Consider the following 21,240-nt stretch of genomic DNA (forward strand, 5'->3'; position numbering starts at 1 on the left):
AGCCGAAGCCACAGTGCTGAGCCCGGTCCCGTGCTCCCCCCGCCCTTCCCAGCCTTGGACTCCCCAGAAGTCTGGGCCTCTGCTCTCTTGCCGCATCAGGAGCCAAGGCAGCTGTGCGTCACCCCCTGCCCCCCCCCCCCCCGAACATGTCAGTTGACTCTAAACAAACACGCTGAGAACACATCTGCAGGAGGGTTTCTTCTGAACTGGAAGAGAGGAAATGGGGCCTCTGAGGGGTTTGCCGGGCCCTGGCGGGGGCACTGGGATAAGGAGCCACGGGGGCAGTGAGCACCTCGGCCAGCTGCCGCCTCTCCACAGGCCACCGTCCAGGGTCCCAGGCCCCCATCACCCGCCAGAGCCCCGCAGGGCAGGGTGGTGGGGGGCTCCCAGAAGGAGTGGGGCCGGCCCCACCCACAGGCCTCCCTCACCAGACTCAGCAGCTCCCCACGGGCCGCAGCCCCGGGCGGGCGGGCTCGTCCAGATGGAGTGGTGGTGACGAGGGCCTCCTGACTTCCTGGAGGGTGCAGACGCGGGTCACCGCGCCATGGGCCCCTGGAGGGTCACCCTGCAGCCCAGGCCGCAGCTGGCGGGCTCCTAGCCAGGGTTCTCTGGAAGCCAGGGCCTCCAGCAGAGGGAGGGGCCCTCTCCGGCTCAGCCAGCACCCCCTGTTCCCTCCGGGAGTAAATCAGCCTCCCGGTGGGCTCCTGATTTGCGGAGCCCGCACGTTTGTCCGTCGGGCTGTGCAGTTAACCAGCGCCTACGCTCTCGTCAGCTCTCCCCTGGGGGTCAGGACGCCCTTCCAGGGCCCCCCTACTTTTTCCAAAAGCGGACAGCTATCAGGCGCCCTGGGAGGGCCTCAAGTTTGCATCCAGAGGCCTAAGCAGCTCAGAGGAGAGGCCGGGGAGGCTGGGCAGGGGCAGGGGCAGGGGCAGGGAGGGTCTGCCCTGGGGAGACGCTGGTTGGATTGGAGCACAGGGCCAGGGTCCGCTGGGCGGGGTGTTTCGAGGACTCCGTGACCCTGGAAGGGGGCATCTGACTTGGTGGCCCCGGGAGTAATGGTACCAAGACGACAGGGCTGAGAATCTCGGAAGAGCCTCCAGGGGCCCCTCCGCGTCCTTATCACCTGCAAACAGTCTGGGTGGGGGAGGCTTCACTGTCCCTTCCGAGGACAGGAACAGAGGCACAGAGCAGCAGGGACAGTGGGTGAGCCCCCCTGGCTGGGCGGTCCCACCCTCACCCCTCCTGAGATGTCCTCTAGGAGCAGGGTGGGGGCCTCGGTGACAGATTGGGTGGCTGCGGACATCAGGGGAGGGGGCCCGGCCATCAGACCCAACGCCCTTCGAGTTCAAAGCCCGAATTCTTCTGCCACCACTGCTGTGATCTTCAGGCGGACTTCCAAGGATCTGCGTGTCACCAGGGCCAGCAACATGCATGCGTTTATTGTACCGTGTGACCGGACAAGGGCTGCACGGTTCACTGCGGACCAGACAACCCAGCCGGGGCCCCTCCGTCCTTGCTCTTGGGACTCTGAGCCCAAAGTCTCCCTGCAGGTACATCACCCACCCCCTCCGTCTCTGCCTCAGCAGCTCTCTCTGTCCCTTCTCTCTGTCCTGCAGGCACACATGCACACACATGAACACACAAGCATATGCCACATGCAAGGCTGCAAACAGGTAAACGACACAGCAAGACCCCCGCCCCCACGTTGGACATGCCCCAATCTCCCTGGAGGTGAGGGTGAATGCTGGGGAGGCTGGTGAGGCCCCCCAAGGGGTGAGCCAGACCACTCGGAGGAGGCAGCTCCCCACCCGGGGTTCAGGATACGAGCCACAGGCCAGCAGCTGCTCCCGGGGGCTCTAAATGTTAGAGTCTCGGCCTCCTGCAGGTGAAGCGTGCTTCTTCTCTCAGGGCTCCTCCTCTGCGTGTGAACGTGGGGACAACGCAGTTGGGCCACGGCCCAGGACTGGGCTGTCTTTGGCTTTTTTCTGTTTTAGTAGCACTTTAACCCCCCAGTCAGTGAAAAACGAAGATGTGAAGAGTGCTGCCCTCAGGACGGGAAGCGGGATGCACAGCACAGGGCACAGCCAGCGCCCTCCGGACCCCCGAAACCCTCCAACATCGGCTCTGGGCCAAGGCCCCCTCCCCATCCTGGCTGATACCCGGGGGCTGTCGGCTCTGCCCTCACTGGGGCCCCCCTCCCAGGGGCCCCCCTCTTCCCCCACTTGTCCGTCCTGCCCTTTGCAGACTGATGCCAGTCGGGCTAAGAAAGTGGGGAGGTCTGTGTCCTTCCATCTGTGGTCCTTGTCCTTGGAGAGTCTCTTTACTTGTCGTTTTTATTGTTTCAAACAGTAATACATATGCATTGAAATGAAAGGGGTTTCCGTTACATTGAGACGTGGGAGGAGGGGAGCCAGTAACAAACAGAAACCCACAAAGGATCCCACTTCTCAAATCAGTGTGTGGACATGTGGGCGTATGCATGCCTAGACAGCATCATGGAAGGTCATACGCAAAACTATTAAGAGTGGGTAGGAATGGAAAAAATAAAAATCATCAAAAAAATTTTTTAGAAAGCCGATAGGATGGGGTGCCAGGTAGGCTTATGGGTGATTTATAAGTTATTTGTGTATTTTTTGTAGACTTCGTCATTTTCGCAGGGGACATGTACAAATTTTCTCTTTTTTTTTTTACCAGGAGTACATTTTTTTTTAGCTATAATTCACAGTCCATAAAGCTCACCATTTTAAAGTGTCAAATTCAGTGGGTTTCCGTATATCCACTGAGAGGCATGCCGTCACCATTACCTAATTCCAGAATATTCTCATCACTCCGAAGAGAAACCCGGAGCCCTCACGGCCGTTCTCCCTCGGCCAGAGCCCGGCAGCTACGACTCTCCTCTCTGTCTTCGTGACCTCGCCTCTTCTGGACACTCCACGTACGGTACGTGGCTTCACGTGGCTGGCTTCACGTGGCTGGCTTCATTCATGCAGTGTGCTTGCGGGGCTCATCCAAGCCACAGTCTAAACCAGGACTTCATCCGTTTTTATGGCCGAATAATATGTCACTGTGTGGACAGCCCACGTTTTGTTAATCCAGGCATCAGCTGATGGGCACGGATTATTTCCATTTTTTGCTATTACGAGTAATGCCACCGTAAACGTTTGTGTAAGAGCTTTTGTGGGTACACTGTTTTCAATTGTCTTGGGTACCTCTGAGGGATGGGATTGCTGAGTGACATGGCGACTCTATATTTAACTCTTTGAGAAACTGCAGAACTATTTTCTAAAGTAGCTGCACAATTTTACATTCTCACCAGCAATGCAGAAACTTCTAATTGCCCCACATCCTACTCAACACTTAATAATACCCATGTCTTTTATTCTAGCCGTCTAATGAAATGATATCTCTTAAAGGTTTTGATTTACATTTCCCTAATGACTGGTGAAAATGAGTGTTCTTTCATGTACTATTAGCCATTTATATATATTCTTTGGAGAAATACCTTTTCCAGTTTTTGTCCATTTTTTAATCAGTACATTTGTCTTTTTATTATTGAGTTTCAAGTGTTCTTTCTGGAGTTCCCATTGTAGCTCAATGGTAACAAACCCGATTAGCATCCATGAGGACATGGGTTTGACCCCTGGCCTTGCTCAGTGGGTTAAGGATCCGGCATTGCCATGAGCTGTGGTGTAGGTCACAGATGCAACTCAGATCCCGTGTGACTGTGGCTGTGGTGTAGGCCGGCAGCTGCAGCTCTGATTCAACCCCTAGCTGAGAACCTCCATATGCCACAGTTACAGCCCTAAAAAGCAAAAAAAAAAAAAAAAAAAAGAGTTCTTTGTAGATCTAGATATGCATCCCTTTTCAGATATATTATTTGAATTTCCATAGGAATTTTAGGATCAGCCTGTCAATTTCTGCAAAAAAAAAAAAAAAAAGATGGGATTTTAACAGAGATTTCGATTAATCTGTGGCCCTCTTAAGAATATCATGCCTTCCAGTCCATGTATATGGGATGTCTTTCCATTTACTTTACATCTTCTTTCATTTCTTTCAACAGTATTTTATAATTTTGATGTATAAGCCATTCACTTTCTTTTGTTTTAATTTATTTGTAAGTATTTTATTCTTTCTGATACTATTATAAATGAAATTATTTTCTTTTTTCTTTTTTTTTTTGTCTTTTTGCCTTCTCTAGAGCTGCTTCCCATGGCACATGGAGGTTCCCAGGCTATGGGTCGAATCAGAGCTGTAGCTACTGGCCTACACCACAGCCACAGCAACGCGGGATCTGAGCCGCCTCTGCAACCTACACCACAACTCACGGCAATGCCAGATCCTTAACCCACTGAGCAAGGCCAGGGATCGAACCCGCAACCTCATGGTTCCTAGTTGGATTCGTTAACCACTGCACCACGACAGGAACTCTGAAATTATTTTCTTAACTTACATTTCAAATAGTTCATTGCTAATGTATAGAAATACAGATTATTTTTGTAATTTAATCTTGCATCTTGTCACCTTGCTAGACTCATTTATTAATTCTAATAGTTTTTGTGTGTTCTTTAGAATTTTCTATAAACAATATCATGTCAGTTGCAAATAGAGAAATTTTACTTCTTCCATATACTGTCCAAAAAATTCACTTCAAATATGATATAGGCAGGTTGAAAGTAAAAGGATGGATAAAAATATATCATCCAAACATTAATCAAAGGAAATCATACTATATCAATATCTGATAAAGTAAACTTCAGACCAAAGAAAACAACTAACAGAGAAGGACATTACATAATGATGAAAGGATCAGTCTGTCAAGAAGACATCACAATCCTAAATGTGTATGTATCAAATAAGAGAGCTGCAAATGCAATAGGTAAATTACATATTACAGATACGTACAAATATGTAAAGCAAAAAAACCAAAGGAGAAATAGACAAATCCGCCAACATGATTAGTTTCTTATTGTTGCTATAACAAAATACAACAAACTTAACACAAACCTATTGTGTTACAATTCTGGAGGTCAGGAGTCTTAAACAGGTCTCCCTAAAGTCAAGGGGTTGACAGAGTTGATTGCCTTCTAGTGGCTCTAAGAGAGATTATGTTTTCTTGCATTTTCGCTCTAGAGGCCACCCACTTTCCTTGGCCCATACTTCTCTTCCTTCTTTTTCAGAGTCAGCAGCAAAGCATATCTCTCTGACTCTTCTACCTCTTTCACTTTTAAGGACTTCAGTGATTACACTAGGCCCACCCTGATAATCAAAAATAATCTCTTTATCTGAAGGTTAGCTGATTAGCAACATTAATTCCACCTGCAACTTCAACTCTGTTTTTGCCATGTAACCTAACATAGTCACAGGTTCTGGAGATAAGGACATCAACATCTTTGGGGTGGGGACAATTATTCTGCCTACGACAGTCAATTTCTTGTTTGCCTCAACTGTTATTGCCACCTCAGGCAGCTGGGATATTAAACAATTGCCACTGATTGTTTTCAGCAAATGTCCTTAAGCAAAATTCTGTTTTCACTATGCAAGTCTGAGTCAGAACATATAAAGACAAACAGTATGGGGCTGTCTAGGGAACTGCCAGACATATCACATAATGATAATTCTCTAAGAATGGTATTTAGGGGGATGTTACAACATATTAAGCCACTTCCAATGGCTTCTAAGCTGCTGGTTTTCAACTTCATTGCTTAAGGAATTGAGAAGAGGGGCTGCCTCTGCGGGCGGGACTCCTAATCTGGGAGGTAGCCTGTGAGTGCTGACAGGGACCCTTCACAGCCCTGCGCACTCAGCATCTGCACTTTCTCCTATTGGAAATGAGATCTCAATCTAAAAATAGGCTCAAGCATCCACACAGTTTCACTTCTCTGGGAGCCAGTCACTCTTTTTAGGAATATTTACCAAAGAATTAATGTGAAATGCAAATATTTGCTCAAATTTTGGAGGCAATGTAAATGTCCATCGTTACAGGAACCTCCAGGCACAAGGAAGTACTCCCTGGGAGGGAGCCTCCAGGACCCCAGCATCTGATGGGTGAGGCCTTTACGGAGGTGAGTGCCCAGCTTGGCACTGACCACACAGCCTCTGCTCTGTAACACAGAGTGACACAGGGTGAGTAGCTCATCCTGAGGGCAGTGCAGGAGGCCTGGTGGGGCCTTTGCAACATGGCCAGGTTCAGGTGGCCTGGCAATGGCTCTGCCCCCAGGCCTGATGAGGCCAGGCTCGGGTTGGCAGAGGTGGGTTTGGGGAAGCCTCTCGGAGGAAGGGCCCACCGCTTATTCTCAGAGGAAGAGGACCCTGGCCTGAGGGGCTGGGCTGAGAAGAAGGTGGAGGGGCTGTGACAGTAACTTGAAGGTGCTGGTCCCCATGTACCAACACTTCTAGAGGCACCAGAGGGCAAAGCTCCCTGCTGACCCAGAGAGGGGACACACAACCAACTCTGGACTCGGGCCACCTGAACAGCCCACTGGGCTTGGCCTCAGGCTCCCATCTCCACTTGAAAAATTGCAAGATTTGATAAAGAAACAAATGCAGTTCAGTGGAAGAAGGATGCTCTTTCCAATGAACAGTGTTGGAACAATTCATCATTCCTGTGCAAAGAGGAAAGAAAAGAAACCACACATCCTGCCTCACATCTTATACAAAGATAAACTCTAGAGAGCTCCTGTGGTGGCGCAGCGGTAACAAACCCGGCTAGTATCCATGAGGACGTGGGTTCAATCCCTGGCCATGCTCAGTGGGCCAAGGATCTGGCATTGCCATGAGCTGCTATGTAGGTTGCAGATGTGTCTTGGATCTGGCATGGCTGTGGCTGTGGTGTAGGTCACAGACACAGCTTGGATCCCATGCTGCTATGGCTGTGGTGCTGGGTGGGAGCTGCAGCTCCAATTCGATCCCTAGCCTGGGAAACTCCACATGCCTCGGGTACAGCCCTAAAAAGACCAAAAAAAACCAAAAAAACAAAAAAAAAAAGATAAACTCTAAGTGGATTATACACCCAGAGGAAAACTTAAAACTCCACAACTTTTAAAAGAAAATAAGAGAAAATCTTTGTAACATTAGGTTAGGCAGTGAGCCTTAGAAATGGCACCAAAAGCATGATCAATAAAAGAAATAATTGATAAACTAGACTTCACCAAAACTAAAGATTTTTCTCTCTGAAAAACATTATTTAGAGATTGAAAAGACAAATCACAGACCAGAAGAAAATAACTGTAAATCTCTTAAACTGACAAAGGACACACCCAGAATGCAATCAGAACTCTCAAACCCAACAATAGGAAAACAAGCAACCCAATTCTTAAAAATGAGTAATTTAAAAAATACGTCACCAGGAGTTCCCATCGTGGCGCAGTGGTTAACGATTCCAACGAGGAACCATGAGGTTGTGGGTTCGGTCCCTGCCCTTGCTCAGTGGGTTAACGATCCGGCGTTGCCGTGAGCTGTGGTGGAGGTTGCAGACGCGGCTCGGATCCTGCTTTGCTGTGGCTCTGGCGTAGACCGGGGGCTACAGCTCCGATTCAACCCCTAGCCTGGGAACCTCCATATGCTGCGGGAGCGGCCCAAAGAAATAGCAAAAAGACCAAAAAAAAAAAAATACATCACCAAAAACTATATATGATGACAGGTGAACCCACGCAAAGATGTCCAGCATCACTGGGCACCAGGGAAATACAAAGTAAAGCCACGTGAGACACTACCACATACCTGCCAGAGTGGTTAAAATTTTTAAAATTAAAAATGAAAAAACCTCTGAAAAGTCAAGAGTGACAAGGATGCAGAGTCCCTGGCGCTCTCGCACAAGGCTGCGGATACAGGCAGCACCAACAGTCGGCGGCTTTGATAAAGACACATCATGGGACTCAGAGAAATGAAAATCTATGTTCACCAAAAAACTTGTCTGTGAATGTTTACAGAGGCATTGTCCACAGTCCCGAGAACTGGGAAAGCCCAGATGTCCTTCAGCAGCTGTGGGGCTTTACAAAAACTCTGTAGCGGGTCCACCCGGGGCTTCGTGCTGAGTGAAAGAAGCCAGGGCTCAAGGCGGGAGCCGTGGGCTCCACTCACGTGGCCTCTGGGTAGCAGGGAGCCATGGGCGTGGGGCAGGTCAGTGGTTGCCAAGGGCATGGGAAGCGGGCAGTGCTGACCACACCGCAGCGCCAGGGGACTTGGGGACGAAGAGCTACTCCGTGTCCTGATTGTGATGGGGGATCATGTGGCTTTGTGCATTTGCTCCTGCATGAAGGACTTTACATAAAATACCTAAGAACCCAGTAAAAAATGGATCCCATCTACAGACCAGGCGGTACCCTCCACGCAGGGTCAGGTGCAAAGAGAGCGTCCGTCTAGCTCAGGAAACAGGGCCCTTTGGAGCCACTGGCACGTTCTGTGGGGGCTGCTGGCCCGGCGGAAGGGGGGTCTTTGTAGTTTGAATGCGTCTTACACAGAAACGTTTGTGAGGCTTTCCACCACCTGCACACTAGAAAGGATTTCGATTCAATTTTCTGTGATGATGGTTGCCCCCCAAGACCTGCCCCCACAGAAGCCCTCCCTCTGTAGAGCTCTGCAGCGTGTGGGGACCCCCCGGCGTCTTTTCTGGGTGCAGACAGGCCGCCCCCAGCGCCTGCCGGCTTTCCAACCACTCTGGTCCCCTGGCTGCGGCCTGGGGACAAGGTGTCAGCAGGAAGTTCGTCTTGAGCTCCCAGCAACAAACAGGCTTAGCGTAGTTAAGCTGCTTCTTCTTTTTTTTTTTTTTTTTTTGTCTTTTTGCTTTTCCTAGGGCCGCTTCTCGTGGCATATGGAGGTTCCCAGGCTAGGACTCAAATTGGAGTTGTAGCCGCTGGCCTATGCCACAGCCACAGCTACGCAGGATCCGAGCCGTGTCTGCAACCTACCCCACAGCTCACGGCAACGCCGGATCCTTAACCCACTGAACAAGGCCAGGGATCGAACCTACAACCTCATGGTTCCTAGTCGGATTCGTTAACCACTGCGCCACGACAGGAACTCCTAGTTTAGCTTCTTATTGTCCTCAACTTGAATAATTTCATGTCTGCGTCTCTGTCGACATGCCTCCCCTCGAATGGTGCATCAGAAACCCAGGCCAGGCACAGGACAAGCCTCGGGCAGGAGGCGGCAGGCCCTGGAGTGAAGGGTGTGAAGGAGACACAGGGCCCCGCGATGCCCAGGCAGGAGTGCTGGGCACTGGAGGGACCACACTGGGCCAGTCGCCCCAGACCCAGAATTCCAGCAGTGGGCGCAGGGGCGATGGGGGGGCAATGCCCTGCACGAGCCAGAGGGACAGAGAAGTGAGAGGACAGGGGCAGCCGGTGGAGGGGGGGGCACCTAGGAACCCACACTGCTTGGAACCGCTGGTGTCCGGTGGGCTGGGCTGGGGGACCTGAGCCGGGCCCACCACCGGCCCTTCCTCCGTGTGAGCCCCTGAACCGTGCCAGCGGATGCAGGGTGGGGGCAGTCTCCTGGCTTCTAGACTCTGGACCGGCTCCGGAGGCCCGGGCCCTTAAGGGTCGGAGCTCAGACGACAGGCTGGCGTCATCTGCGCCCTCGGCCAGGTCTCCACGCCGCAGCCCGCTCGGGGCATAGTCCCACGGGGCCCTCAACTTCCCCGGAAAGCTGCGGTTGGGGAGGTCTCCAGGCCTGGACGTAGCCCCAGATGGCGACCGTCCCGCCTGGACAGCTCCGGGCAGTCCTCCCACGCTCGGCCCGCGGCTCCAAGAAGGCAAGGAGCCAAGGCGTTTCAGCTCCGAACTGGGGGTTTTCTGAGGATCTCGGCGGTTTGCCCGGGAGGAAGGAGGCTGGCCGTGGGGAGGACCGCAGGCCACAGGGCGGGGGCGGGGGGGGGGGGGGGGGGGGCGGGGGGGGACCAAGGCTCGCGAAGGGAGGGGCCAGGGGGAGGGGCTGTGGGGCCTGAGCCGCAGACAGAGAGGAGGCCTGGGGCCCGAGGGGGATGGGCGCCTCCCGGCTGATCCCCAATCCAAGAATTACAGCCGCTGAGGGGAAGCCAGACGGGGCGTGAGGCTGGGCGGGACGTCGAGGGGCTTCCTCAGTGACGCGGGGGGGCGGTGGGGGCGTCCCCCAGGAAAAGCTCGGGGGAGCCTCCCAGCTAGCCACCTGGGCACTGCCACCCGGACCCCAGCCCTGCCTCCAAGGGACGTGCCTCGGTCCTCAGGGACAGACAGCACCTTCCCCCTGGCCGAGCAAACCCAGACGCCTCCTTCTTCTGGGCAAGAAAAGGGAACGCAGCTATACCTGCCCCAGCAGCTGGATTCGGGGTTCTCCCACGGGATCCGGAGAGTCCACCCAGCTCCTGAGACAGGACCCCAAAACCACCCAGAAAACCACCCAGAAAATCACCAGCTGGGAGATGTCCTCCAGTTAAGAAATTAACTCCAGGAGTTCCCGTCGTGGCGCAGTGGTTAACGAATCTGACTAGGAACCATGAGGTTGCAGGTTCGGTCCCTGGCCTTGCTCAGTGGGTTAAGGATCCGGTATTGCCACGAGCTGTGGTGTAGGTGGCAGACGCAGCTCAGATCCTGCATTGCTGTGGCTCTGGCATAGGCCGGTGGCTACAGCTCCGATTCGACCCCTAGCCTGGGAACCTCCATATGCCGCAAGAGCGGCCCAAGAAATAGCAACAACAACAACAACAAGACAAAAAAAAAAAAGAAATTAACTCCTGCTGTCAACAAGCCACAGCCCCTTTCTCCCCAAAGGCTGCTTTCTTTCCCACACGCTCCCTCCTGCAGCCACCTCCGGGCCAGTGGTGTCCCCCACTTGCTGTCAGAAGGGCTGAAAATGTGCCCAAACTCGCACTTTGAGTCAGGAGCAGCCGAGACTCAAGCCCAGGGCCGCCCGCCGTGGAGCCACCTCGATGGTAACCGGCCCAGGACGTGATGCTCGGGTCAAAAAGACTTTGCTGCCAGAAGATCAGATGAGAGTGCATCTCAGAACAATTGTTTGAGTGTGTCCAGAACACGCAGGTGTGCCTGGGGTTGCCTCGCGAGGCTTGCAGGTGATGCGGACATGGCAAGGTGCACCCCGCCCATCGGGCTGCCCGCGGTGTGGCCATGGACGGAGGACAGCACCAGCCTGTGGCTGAGGGGCTTCCGTCAGGACTGAGTCTTGCCCCAAAATATGCCGTTAGTGCCCAAGAGGAGAGGGCACCCAGGTGCTCAAGCGTGTTGAGAGGCTGAGGCTGAGGCTGGCAGTTGGCGTGGCCTTGACGGCCTCAGGGCCCTGAGGCTCTCGGCTCCTGGCGCAAGACTCCTGGCTCTGCCCAGTTCAGGGCCTCACAGAGAACCAGGAGCTGCCCTGACCATGAGGACAAGGGGGCCTCGGGGAGGACCTGGGACGTCAGCACGAAGCCAACCTGGAGGCGGCGGCAGCCAAGCTGCGAGTCATAGCAAGTGGGAGGCTCAGACCTGGCTGCGGGCCCAGTGAGTCAGCAGGCAGCAGAGGAGGCCCTGGGTCCCCGTCCCCGCGGGGCTGGCACCCGAGCTCCCCAAGACGCACCCTCCTGTGGCAGCCCCGTCCTGCAGCCCGGGCTCCCTGCCCCCGACACCAGTGGTGCCAGAGCCCGCGAGGGGGCTCACGGGAGCCTAAGAGCCAGTGGCTAAACACACCTGTTACCCAAATCAAATTATATAACCTTACAATTCAATACATTGTATTAAAAAACAAAGTTGGACACACAAACCTCCTCACTTCCTCGTCACGTGACTCCGGTTTCCCCGCATCATGTTTGGGAGGCACTTTGCTACTGAGGCTGGGACCCAGCCTCCTCTGGGGCATCTGCACCCACTCAGAGGTCCCCCCACCCAGACTCTGGAATCTCTCAGGGCAGCTCTGCCTTTAAAACCTTCACCAGGGGGTATCCTGTCTAACAGCCCCCACTTTGCCTCTGGCACCAGTGCCAAGGGGTGTCCCACCCCTCCTCCTGCTCCGTCAGTCCCCACTCGTTCCAGCCTGTCCTCATCAAGGCAGGACACATGTTCAGATAATCAAAACGAAGGCAAGAACAAGGAAACAGAAGCATTTTTTAAAGGGAGAAGAGGGGACACAAACACACACAATAAAGCGGTGGGTCTGTGTCCAAACCTGCCGATAGTCACATTAGACCTGAGTGTCTAAAGTAAAGAGGGCGTGTCAGGGTGGATTTAAAATCTCCTGTCCCTACACTCTGTACAAGAAACGCATTTCAAATATGATATTGGCATATTGGTGTTCAAAGGATGGAAAAAGTACATCTTCTGAGCACAAATTTTAAAACAGAGTCCCTGTATTTGTAACAGATACAGGGGACGTCAGAGAAAAAAGTTCATACATGAACTCAGGAAAAACACATAGAAATAAAAAGAGAGGTTGATGATAAAAGTGTCACTTTGCCAAAAAGACGTAACAATCCTAAATACATATGCACCTAACAACACAGCTTCAAAACACAGGAAGCAAAATTCATGAAGACAGAACTAGAAGGAAAGAGAGTCAAATGCAGAATTATAATTGGCGACTTCAGCACTTTCCTTTGAGAATAAATAGATGGAAAATCAGCAAGTATAAAGAGCTGAATGTCACTGTCAACCAAGGGGATCTGATTGTACTATAAATTTTCCACCCAAGTGGAGCAGAACAAAATAGTTTTCAAGTTCACATGGAACATTTACCAAGATAAATGGTACCCAAAGTCATTAAAAAATCTTTAGCAAAAGGAAAGAAGCATACAAAATATTTTCTCTAACAATCATGGAATCAAACTAGGTATCAATAATAGAAAGACTAGAAAAAATATCTCTAAATGCTTAAAAATTCAATAACACTCGGAGTCCCCGTCATGGCACAGCAGAAACAAATCCGACGAGGAACCCTGAAGTTACAGCTTCGATCCCTGGCCTTGCTCAGTGGTTTGGGGATCCGGCATTGCCGTGAGCTGTGGTGTAGGTCGCAGACACGGCTCAGATCTACTGCTGCTCTGACTCTGGTGTAGGCCGCAGCTAGAGCTCCAATGGGACCCCTAGCCTGGGAACTTCTATATGCTGCTAGTGCAGCCCTAAAAAGCAAAATAAATAAATAAATAACACGCTTTTAAATAATTCATGGGCAAAAAGAAAGTCTCAGAAAAATTATTATATTTAACTGAATGAAAATATAACATATCAAAATCTGTGTTATGCAACTAAAGCAACACTTAGAAATTTACAACATTGAAAGTTTGTTGTAGAAAAGGAGAAATATCTCAAAACAATAATCCAGGATTTTGCCTCAAGAATCTATTTTAAAAGAGCAAAATAAGTTCAAATCAAGTAGAAAGAAGGAAAAAATAAAGATAAGAGAAAGAATCAATGAAATTTTAAATAAGGCACAATGGAGAAAATCAATGGAAACAAAAGCTGGCTCTCTCAGACAACTGAGATCAATAAAATTTTAGCAAAACTGACAAAAAAAGAGAGGAGACACAAATTGGCAATAGCAGAAATGAAAGCAGAGATATCAAAATTACATACCTTGCAGATGTTAAAAGGACACTATGCAAATAATACAAACTCTGAACACATAAACCAATGACTTAGATTAAAAAAATCAATTCCTCAAAAAATTCAAACTATCGAAACTCACCCAAGATGAAACAGATGATCTCAATAGTTCTATAACCCGTAAAGAAATTGAATGTGTGGTAAAAATCCTCCTAAAAAAGAAATATCTAGGGCTGGATGGCTTCGCTGGTGTGTTCTACCGAACAGTTAACGAAGAAAAAACACCAATTCTACCTAAGCTCTTCCTGAAGATCGGAGAAAACCCTTCAAGGGATGTCATGGGGTCACACTGATGCCCAGACTAAAGCCAGCACACAAAAGGGAAAACTGGGGAGCCCCTGGTGGTCTGGTGGTGAGGGTTTGGTGCCTTGACGACCGTAGCCCAAGATCCATCCCTGGTCTGGGAACTGAGACCCCACACCAAGCGGCTGCGTGCTGCCACCGAAATAAATAAGTAATAAAAGAAAACACAGCAACACTTTCCATGAGCAAAGATGCAGAGATCACCCACAGTGGTAGCAAATAAATACACACTACGTCACAAGAGCAGTAAACGATGGCCAAGTGGGGTTTATTCCAGAAACGCAAATGTGCTTCAGCCGGCGGGCGGAGGCGCGAACCGAACCGCGGAACATCCCTAAAAGGAGCAGGACTCGGCAATAAAAAGGAGCAGACTGTTGACACCTGCAACAACTGGATGGATCACGAATGTACTGCATGCAGGGAGGGAAACCAACCTCAAAAGATTACCTACTGTATGGGTCCGTTTATATAATATTCTTAGAAGGGCCAAGTCATACCGCTGGAGAACAAAACCGTGGCGGCCGGGGCTTGAGATCCGAGGGAGAGGGTGACCGGAACGGGATGGCGCCAGGGAGCTTCCGGGGTGAGGAAAGTCCTACACGCTGCTTGTGGTCGTGCCCCCACACAGCTCTAAATTCACGAATTTCACACCAAGAAAGAGGAAGGAAGCCAGGGAAATCCAAATGAGCTGTTTAATTAACAGTTTGGTACCAATGTCAGTTTTCTTGTTTGGTTTTGTTTCGTTTTCTCCTTGGGCCACCCCAGGATACGGAGCTTCTGGGCTGGGGATCAGATCGCGGCCACAGGTGAGACCTAAGCGGCCACTGCGGCAACAGCCAGGTCCTTTAACCCACTGTGCTGGGCTGAGGTTGGAACCTGCGTCCTGGTGCTGCAGAGGTGCCCCCAACCCCATGGCACCACAGTGGGCACTGCCGCTTTCTGGCTTTGATAAGCTTTGATTTGATACTGCTTCGCGGGGACGCATCACTGGGGAAGGCGGGTAAAGGAGCGAGGGAAGCCTGCAGTGAGTCTGCGGCTTCCCTGTGAGTCTAACGTTATTTACAAATTCAAGGTTCTCTTTTTAAAGGGAGGCCAACAGGACAGACCCTTCGCAAAAGAAGATCGACCCCTGGCCCGTGGATCTGTGAGGCGGCACTCCGCGTCATTCGTCACCAGGGAAAGCAAACTAAAGCTCCGAGGAGACGGCCCCGCTCACCCGCAGAAACGGCGGAAACGAAAAGCACCGACAGCCGCAGGTGTTTGGCGAGACGCAGACGCGGAGGAACCGGAGGAACCGGAACGCTCACGCCGCCCGGCGGCGGAGGTAGAGCCGCGCGGTCGCCCTGGCAAAGGGGCACTTTCTGGACAGTCAAGCCCAGACATTCCACTCTGCATGTTTGCCCATGGGCAGCGCAAAGACGGGCACTTCGGAAGGGCTGGCGCAGCTTTACCCATCATGGCCCCAAACCGGGCACAATGGTGGACAGACTAGAAACATCCGTGCCCAGGTGCCTGGACAGACGGACTGTGGAGCAGCCACCGATGAAACACGGAGCAGTCAAATGTGGATGCATGTCAAGCACATGCAGAAGCCAAAATAGCACACACACACGAACACGCGCACGAACACGCGCGCACACACACACGGTGAAATTGTGTGATACGAAATTAACATAGAAACACGAACGAGATTCAAAAGATCCGTCAGTGATGAGGTGGGGCGGGTGGAGCAGTTTATTGTAAAAGGCTGTGGGATCCTTTTGGAGCAATGCACACGTTCTCCGCCTTGATCATGAGGGTGGTTACACAGCTGTATAAACGTGTCAAAACGCAGCAAACTGCATTTAAAAGGGATGCCCCTTACTGTATGCACCTACACAGACAATGCACACCGAACCTCAACGCATCTGATTTTTAAAAGCCCCTCCTGCGGGAGTTCCCTTTGTGGCTCAGCGGTTAACAAACTCAACTAGGATCCATGAGGATGAGGGTTCAATCCCTGGCCTCACTCAGTGGATTAAGAATCCGGCGTTGGAGTTCCCATCGTGGCGCAGTGGTTAACGAATCTGACTAGGAACCATGAGGTTGCGGGTTCGGTCCCTGGCCTCGCTCAGTGGGTTAAGGATCCGGCGTTGCCGTGAGCTGTGGTGTAGGTTGCAGACACAGCTTGTATCCCGAGTTGCTATGGCTGTGGTGCAGGCCGGCAGCTACAGCTCCGATTCGACCCCTAGCTTGGGAACCTCCATATGCCGCGGGAGTGGCCCTAGAAAAGGCAAAAAGACAAAAAAAAAAAAAAGAATCCGGCGTTGCTGTTAGCTGTGGTGTAGGTTGCAGATGCGGCTCGGATCTGGCATTACTGTGGCTGTGGTGTAGGCCAGCAGCTGTAGCTCCAATCCAAGCCCTAGCCTGGGAACCTTCATATGCCATGGGTGTGACCCTAAAATAGCAAAAAAAAAAAAAAAAAAAGTCCCTCCTACATTTCTAAACACCCCCATGGGTGATAAACCCACAGAGAACCACTAATCTGCAGTGACTGTTATTCTGGGCCCAGTGGGACTCACCTGTGGCTTTGCAACTTGCCCAAGAGACTCTCCAGAGCAAGGGCGGTCGGAGAGCCATGGCTACAGCAGACACCTGCCCATCTCCCCACCACCCACTCCCCATTTCGCTTCGTAACGGACCCCGTGTTACCCCCGTGTCCACCTTCCACGCCTGGCTCAGCTCCAGGGACAGACCCAGAGCAGGGAGGGCAGCCAGAGCCCATGACCAGGCTCTGCTGGGCAGCAGGGCACGAGCCACGCCTGGCAAGGAGGTGAGCGAGGAATCTGCTGGGGGTTTCTGGAAAGGTCTCCTGCTCCAAGGAGATGCCCCAGGGCGAGGTGGGCCCTTCCTTGCTCTCCCATTCCCGGGAGACCGGCTCCGGGGTGCCTGGCACCTCCAGCCCAGCCCGGCTGGCCGGCAGCACGAGGAAGTTCCTTTCCAAGCCTCCCTGAGCAACGTCCTTTGCCAAAAATGGAAAGACTCTCGCATGGCCAGACATCTGCGAATCCAAAGCATGGGGCAAAGGCAGGCGATGCTGCAGGAAGGGCAGGGAAGTTCACGGAGAAGGGGAGAGAAGCAGAGCAGCCGAGCCCACCTGGCCCTGCTTGGACCCGACGGGGCCTGTGGCTACTTACCTGCAGAGAAAGCTAAACCCTGGGATTCGATATTTATTACAAATTTTACCCGTAGTTTCCAAGAACATTTCATCAGAGCCCGTCTTTGCGCAATCATCGTTGCCTCCTCCCAGCGGGGAGGGAGTTTATTATTTTATTCTTCTCCAGGTCTGTTACTCACAGGGCTTCTACTCTTATTTTTAAGTATGCAGATTTTTTCAACCAGAAAAGTATTTAATTCAAGATTCATACTTGGAGACCCCCTACCCTTGAGGAAAAACGTTAGTTTTGCTGGACACACAGCAGTGTTTAATGGGTGACATGCGTGGTCACGTTGCTTTTTAAAAAGGAGGTGATGGCAGAGGCCCATGTCAGCCCCTGAATCAGGAGGTACGGGGACAGGCCAACAAGACGAAGCCCCCCCTTCCTCTGGGCAGATACGCCCCCCCCCCAGAATGTGTCCAACCTTGACCCAGGCTCTCCAGGTCTGGTGACTGACCGGCTGACAACGTCCATTCCATGGGTGGCCTGGGAAAGAGAGCGTGAGGCCTGGCCCCCGGCTCAGAATGAGGCAGGGCTCTCGGGGTGGACAGGAGAGCCGGAGCCAAGTCACCATGCCCAGCGGGCTCGGCAAACACGGCTGGCAGGACAGGTGTCTCTGTGCCCTTGCTCCCCGGGGCCTCGCCCTGCATCGCACAGGGCCTCCTTTCCCAGGGGCTGCTCAGGTCCAGGCAGGCACAGGGACTGTGCTAGAAAACCGTCAAGGTCCAGCTTCAGAGCAGAAACCCCCAGGCCTGGAAGCAGGGTGGCCCTGGGGAGGGGGCAGTGAGGGGCAGGGTGATAACATGGCAGCTGCCCTGCAGGGGGAGCTGGGGGGGCCAAAGCAGGAGAAAAAGCAGGGGCGGCGGCCGGGCAGAGCCAGCCTGGCCCCAGGGTGGCAGGAAGCCTCCATCCTGGTTTCGAAGGTGGGACGGAGGGGCCTCAGCTGTGCCTGAGGAGGTGGGAGGGAGCCAGAGGCTGGGAGGAGGGCCTGTGGGGTCCCCCTCGGTCGGCACCCGATTTACACGGAGCCCCCTCCTCAGATGACCCACTGTGTGAGGTCACCAGCCCTTCAACTCGTAGAGCGGTCAGAACCCTCTGACTGAAGCGGGGCGCCCTGGGCCCCAGGTTCCGTCAGCTCCCCAGCTGGAGGCCCGGGCTGCCTGGCTGGGCCTGGACAGAGGAGCGCAGGAGCGCCACGTGGGGGCCAGGTCCCAGGTGGCGGCTGCATCCACTGCCAGCTTTGCCCAGACAGGGCAGCTTTGTGAGGCAGGTGCTCCCGGAGGCCTGTGCATCCTTAACCCACACAGATCTGCGGCCCCTCCCCGGGGGCAGACAGCTGCATCTGCCCTGGGCCCCGAGAGCCCCCTCCACCACTGCCCCCCACCCTGCAGGCGCTGTACCAGGAGGGGGACCTGAGGGCCACGTGGGAGGGAGCCGCCTGGGGTGCCGGCTGGAGGCCTTTCGAGGCCGGGCCGGTGAGCACGGCGACTCCCACACGGAGGGACACGGGCTGCACGGGACAGGCAGCAAGGCTCCATTCCCTGGCCACACGGAGCGTCCCTGGGGACAGCCTGATGCAGCCCAGCTGTTCCGTGAGTCACGCGGACGCCCACATCTGGAGGCCCTCGGGCCCGCTGCCGGCTGGCACGCAGGCCGCCGTGGAGACGGGATGGGAGGAGCCTCCGGCCCCGCCCGCTGCCCCCGCCGCCCCCTCTTCCCCTGAAACGAGGAGCTGGGGGTTTGCCTTCTGCTGTGGGGGACTAGGTGCAGGGCCAGTGGTCAGGCGACACGGCGGGGAGGGGCTGGCCCACCTGCAAAGTGTCCTGAGATGGCAGGAGAGCCTGGGGCTCAGGGCCTGCTGACCACTCCAGGCAGCCCACCCAGTGGGTCCAGCTGGACGGGGACAGATCTCGCAGGGAGCTGCGGGGTCTCCAGACAGGCCCCCAGGGTCAGGCAGCGTGGTGGCTGATTCCCTGTGCCCTAGAAAGCGAGCTTGGGACCAAGGAGTCAGGGCCGGAAACCAGCCAGGGCCCCGAGGCCAAGCGCAAAGAGGGCCCTGGAGCCCCCAGGCAGGGCTCTTCATCTAACAGAGCACATGGAGGAGGAACGAGGCTGTGTTCCCCCCACACGGGTCCCCCCTCCCTCCCTGCATTCAGGACAACGGTAACATAAGCAGGGGAAGACAGCCCGTGCCAGCCTCTCCTGCAGCTGGTGGCCCATGAGCTGTCAGTGCAAGTGTGGGGACAACCAGGGAGGCTGCTGGAAGGAAGCTGACTTTTCCAGTAAGAGCTGCTGTGGGTCCCTTCCTGGTGTCCTGGGATGTAGGCGTGAGGGCAGTAGCTCCAGCAGCCATTAAGAACCATGAGGCACCTGAGAGGATGGAGGTCACTTATTAAGGGTGGCAGAGCAGGAAGACTGGGTCTGGATCCTCCCTGCTGGCGCAGCAGAGCCACCAAACTGCGAGAGGGTAAACCCTGTGCGGTCGGTCACCGTTCGGAAACAAGCTGATTCAGTTCTGGGCTAGGCAGGGCTGCTCCGTGGCAGGAGGAGGAGGTGCAGGCTGTGAGCCGGGGCCTGAGTCACTCAGCATCTCATGCTCCTCACTCAGCATCTCTCCCTGACGCTCTTGTTGTATTTCTTTATTTTTATTTTATTTTTTTATTTTTTATGGAAGTATCATTTCTTTAGAGTGTTTCAGGTGTACAGCAAAGGGAGTCCGTGATACATACATAGAGATACACACATATATTCTTTTTCAGATTCTTTTCCACTAGAGGTTATTACAAGATATTGAATGTAGTTCCCTGGCCTCCACAGCAGGTCTGGTTTTTATTACATATAGCAGGGTGTATTTGTCACCAAATTCCAAATGTAACCCTCCCCTCTCCCTTGGTAACCGTAGGTTTGTTTTCTGTGTCTGCCCCCCACAGCAGTGGGTCCTGAAGGCAGCTGATCTCAAGACTCACCAGGGAATTCTGTAGGGCCATCAAGCCCCTGGCCCCGCCCAGGGCTCCACGCGTCCCGGTGGCCCAGGGAATGTGTCCACTGTCTGAAGACTTAGCTGGTGGATCTCAGAGTGGGGTCTGAAGACCCCATGGCTCCCGAGCCCCCTCCAGGGGTCTGTGAGGCCAGATCCGTTTCGGCGATAACGGATGTGCCTTCCTCATGCTCCTTCTCCAGCACATCTGCAGAGCCCACAAATTCCCTGGGTGGGCTTCAGACCCCACATGGCAACAAGCCCTTAGGAAGTGAACTTTATTGCGTTTGGGTCTTGTATCAAAGGCCATCCACAGCCATCTAAGAGTATCCTCGCTACACTCTTCCCTCCAGCTCTGGGTCTGGATGAGGCCAGGCTTCCATCACATATTTTGTCCAAAACAACCTGTCACGAGCGCTTCCGAAGGCGGATCTGAAAACCAAGTTTTCCTCCGGACGTCGCGACCTTGTACAAGGGAACCAGAGCGCCGCTCCTCCCACAGTGGTTTTATTTTTGGTGGAAAATACAGCTTTTTAAATTAAAAGTTTTTATGTTAACGTGCAATGGGTGTATCCTTGCTAAGGCTCAATAAATAAATACTTTTAAATGTCTGGTTTCCTTTCTAATAGAACATTGGCAGATAGGAAGCGCTGTGCAGTTCCCGCAGCAGAGAGCGGACTAGGCCTGTGGGACCGGAGGTGGCTGCAGCTGAGGTCCCTGGAGACAGGTCCCAGGCGGGGTCCCAGAGCCGGGCGCTTCCAGATCTTGCTCAGCATCTTCTTCCCGCCCCTCCTCCCGTCTCCACGGTTACACCCTCTCTTTAGCCCCGCAATCCTTACGGAAAAATGTGGCGTGGGTCTGGCAAAAGATGCCAGGCCTTGAAGACTGTGGCTGGGCTCCCCACAAATCCCCTCCGGACGCCACCCTGCAGCTGGGCGTGCTCGGCGGCTGCTGCAGCGAAGGGCAAGCCGCCCTCACTGTGCCTTACAAACGACGAAGCCTTTCTCCTTGTGCCCGTTACGGTCAAACTTGATGAGGTACAACTCATAAAAAAGCAAGGACGTATTTTAAGTGTAGGGTCCGACGACTTTTTACAGATGCACCCAGCATGTGACAGCCCCCTTCATTATGTTCCGCGACCTTCCTGCACCCCTGGGCCCCGAGCAGGTGGTCTTCCGTGGACCCTCCCCACCCCTCGCCC

Source organism: Phacochoerus africanus, chromosome 1 (genome assembly GCF_016906955.1).
Source record: "Phacochoerus africanus isolate WHEZ1 chromosome 1, ROS_Pafr_v1, whole genome shotgun sequence".
NCBI lineage: Eukaryota > Metazoa > Chordata > Mammalia > Artiodactyla > Suidae > Phacochoerus > Phacochoerus africanus.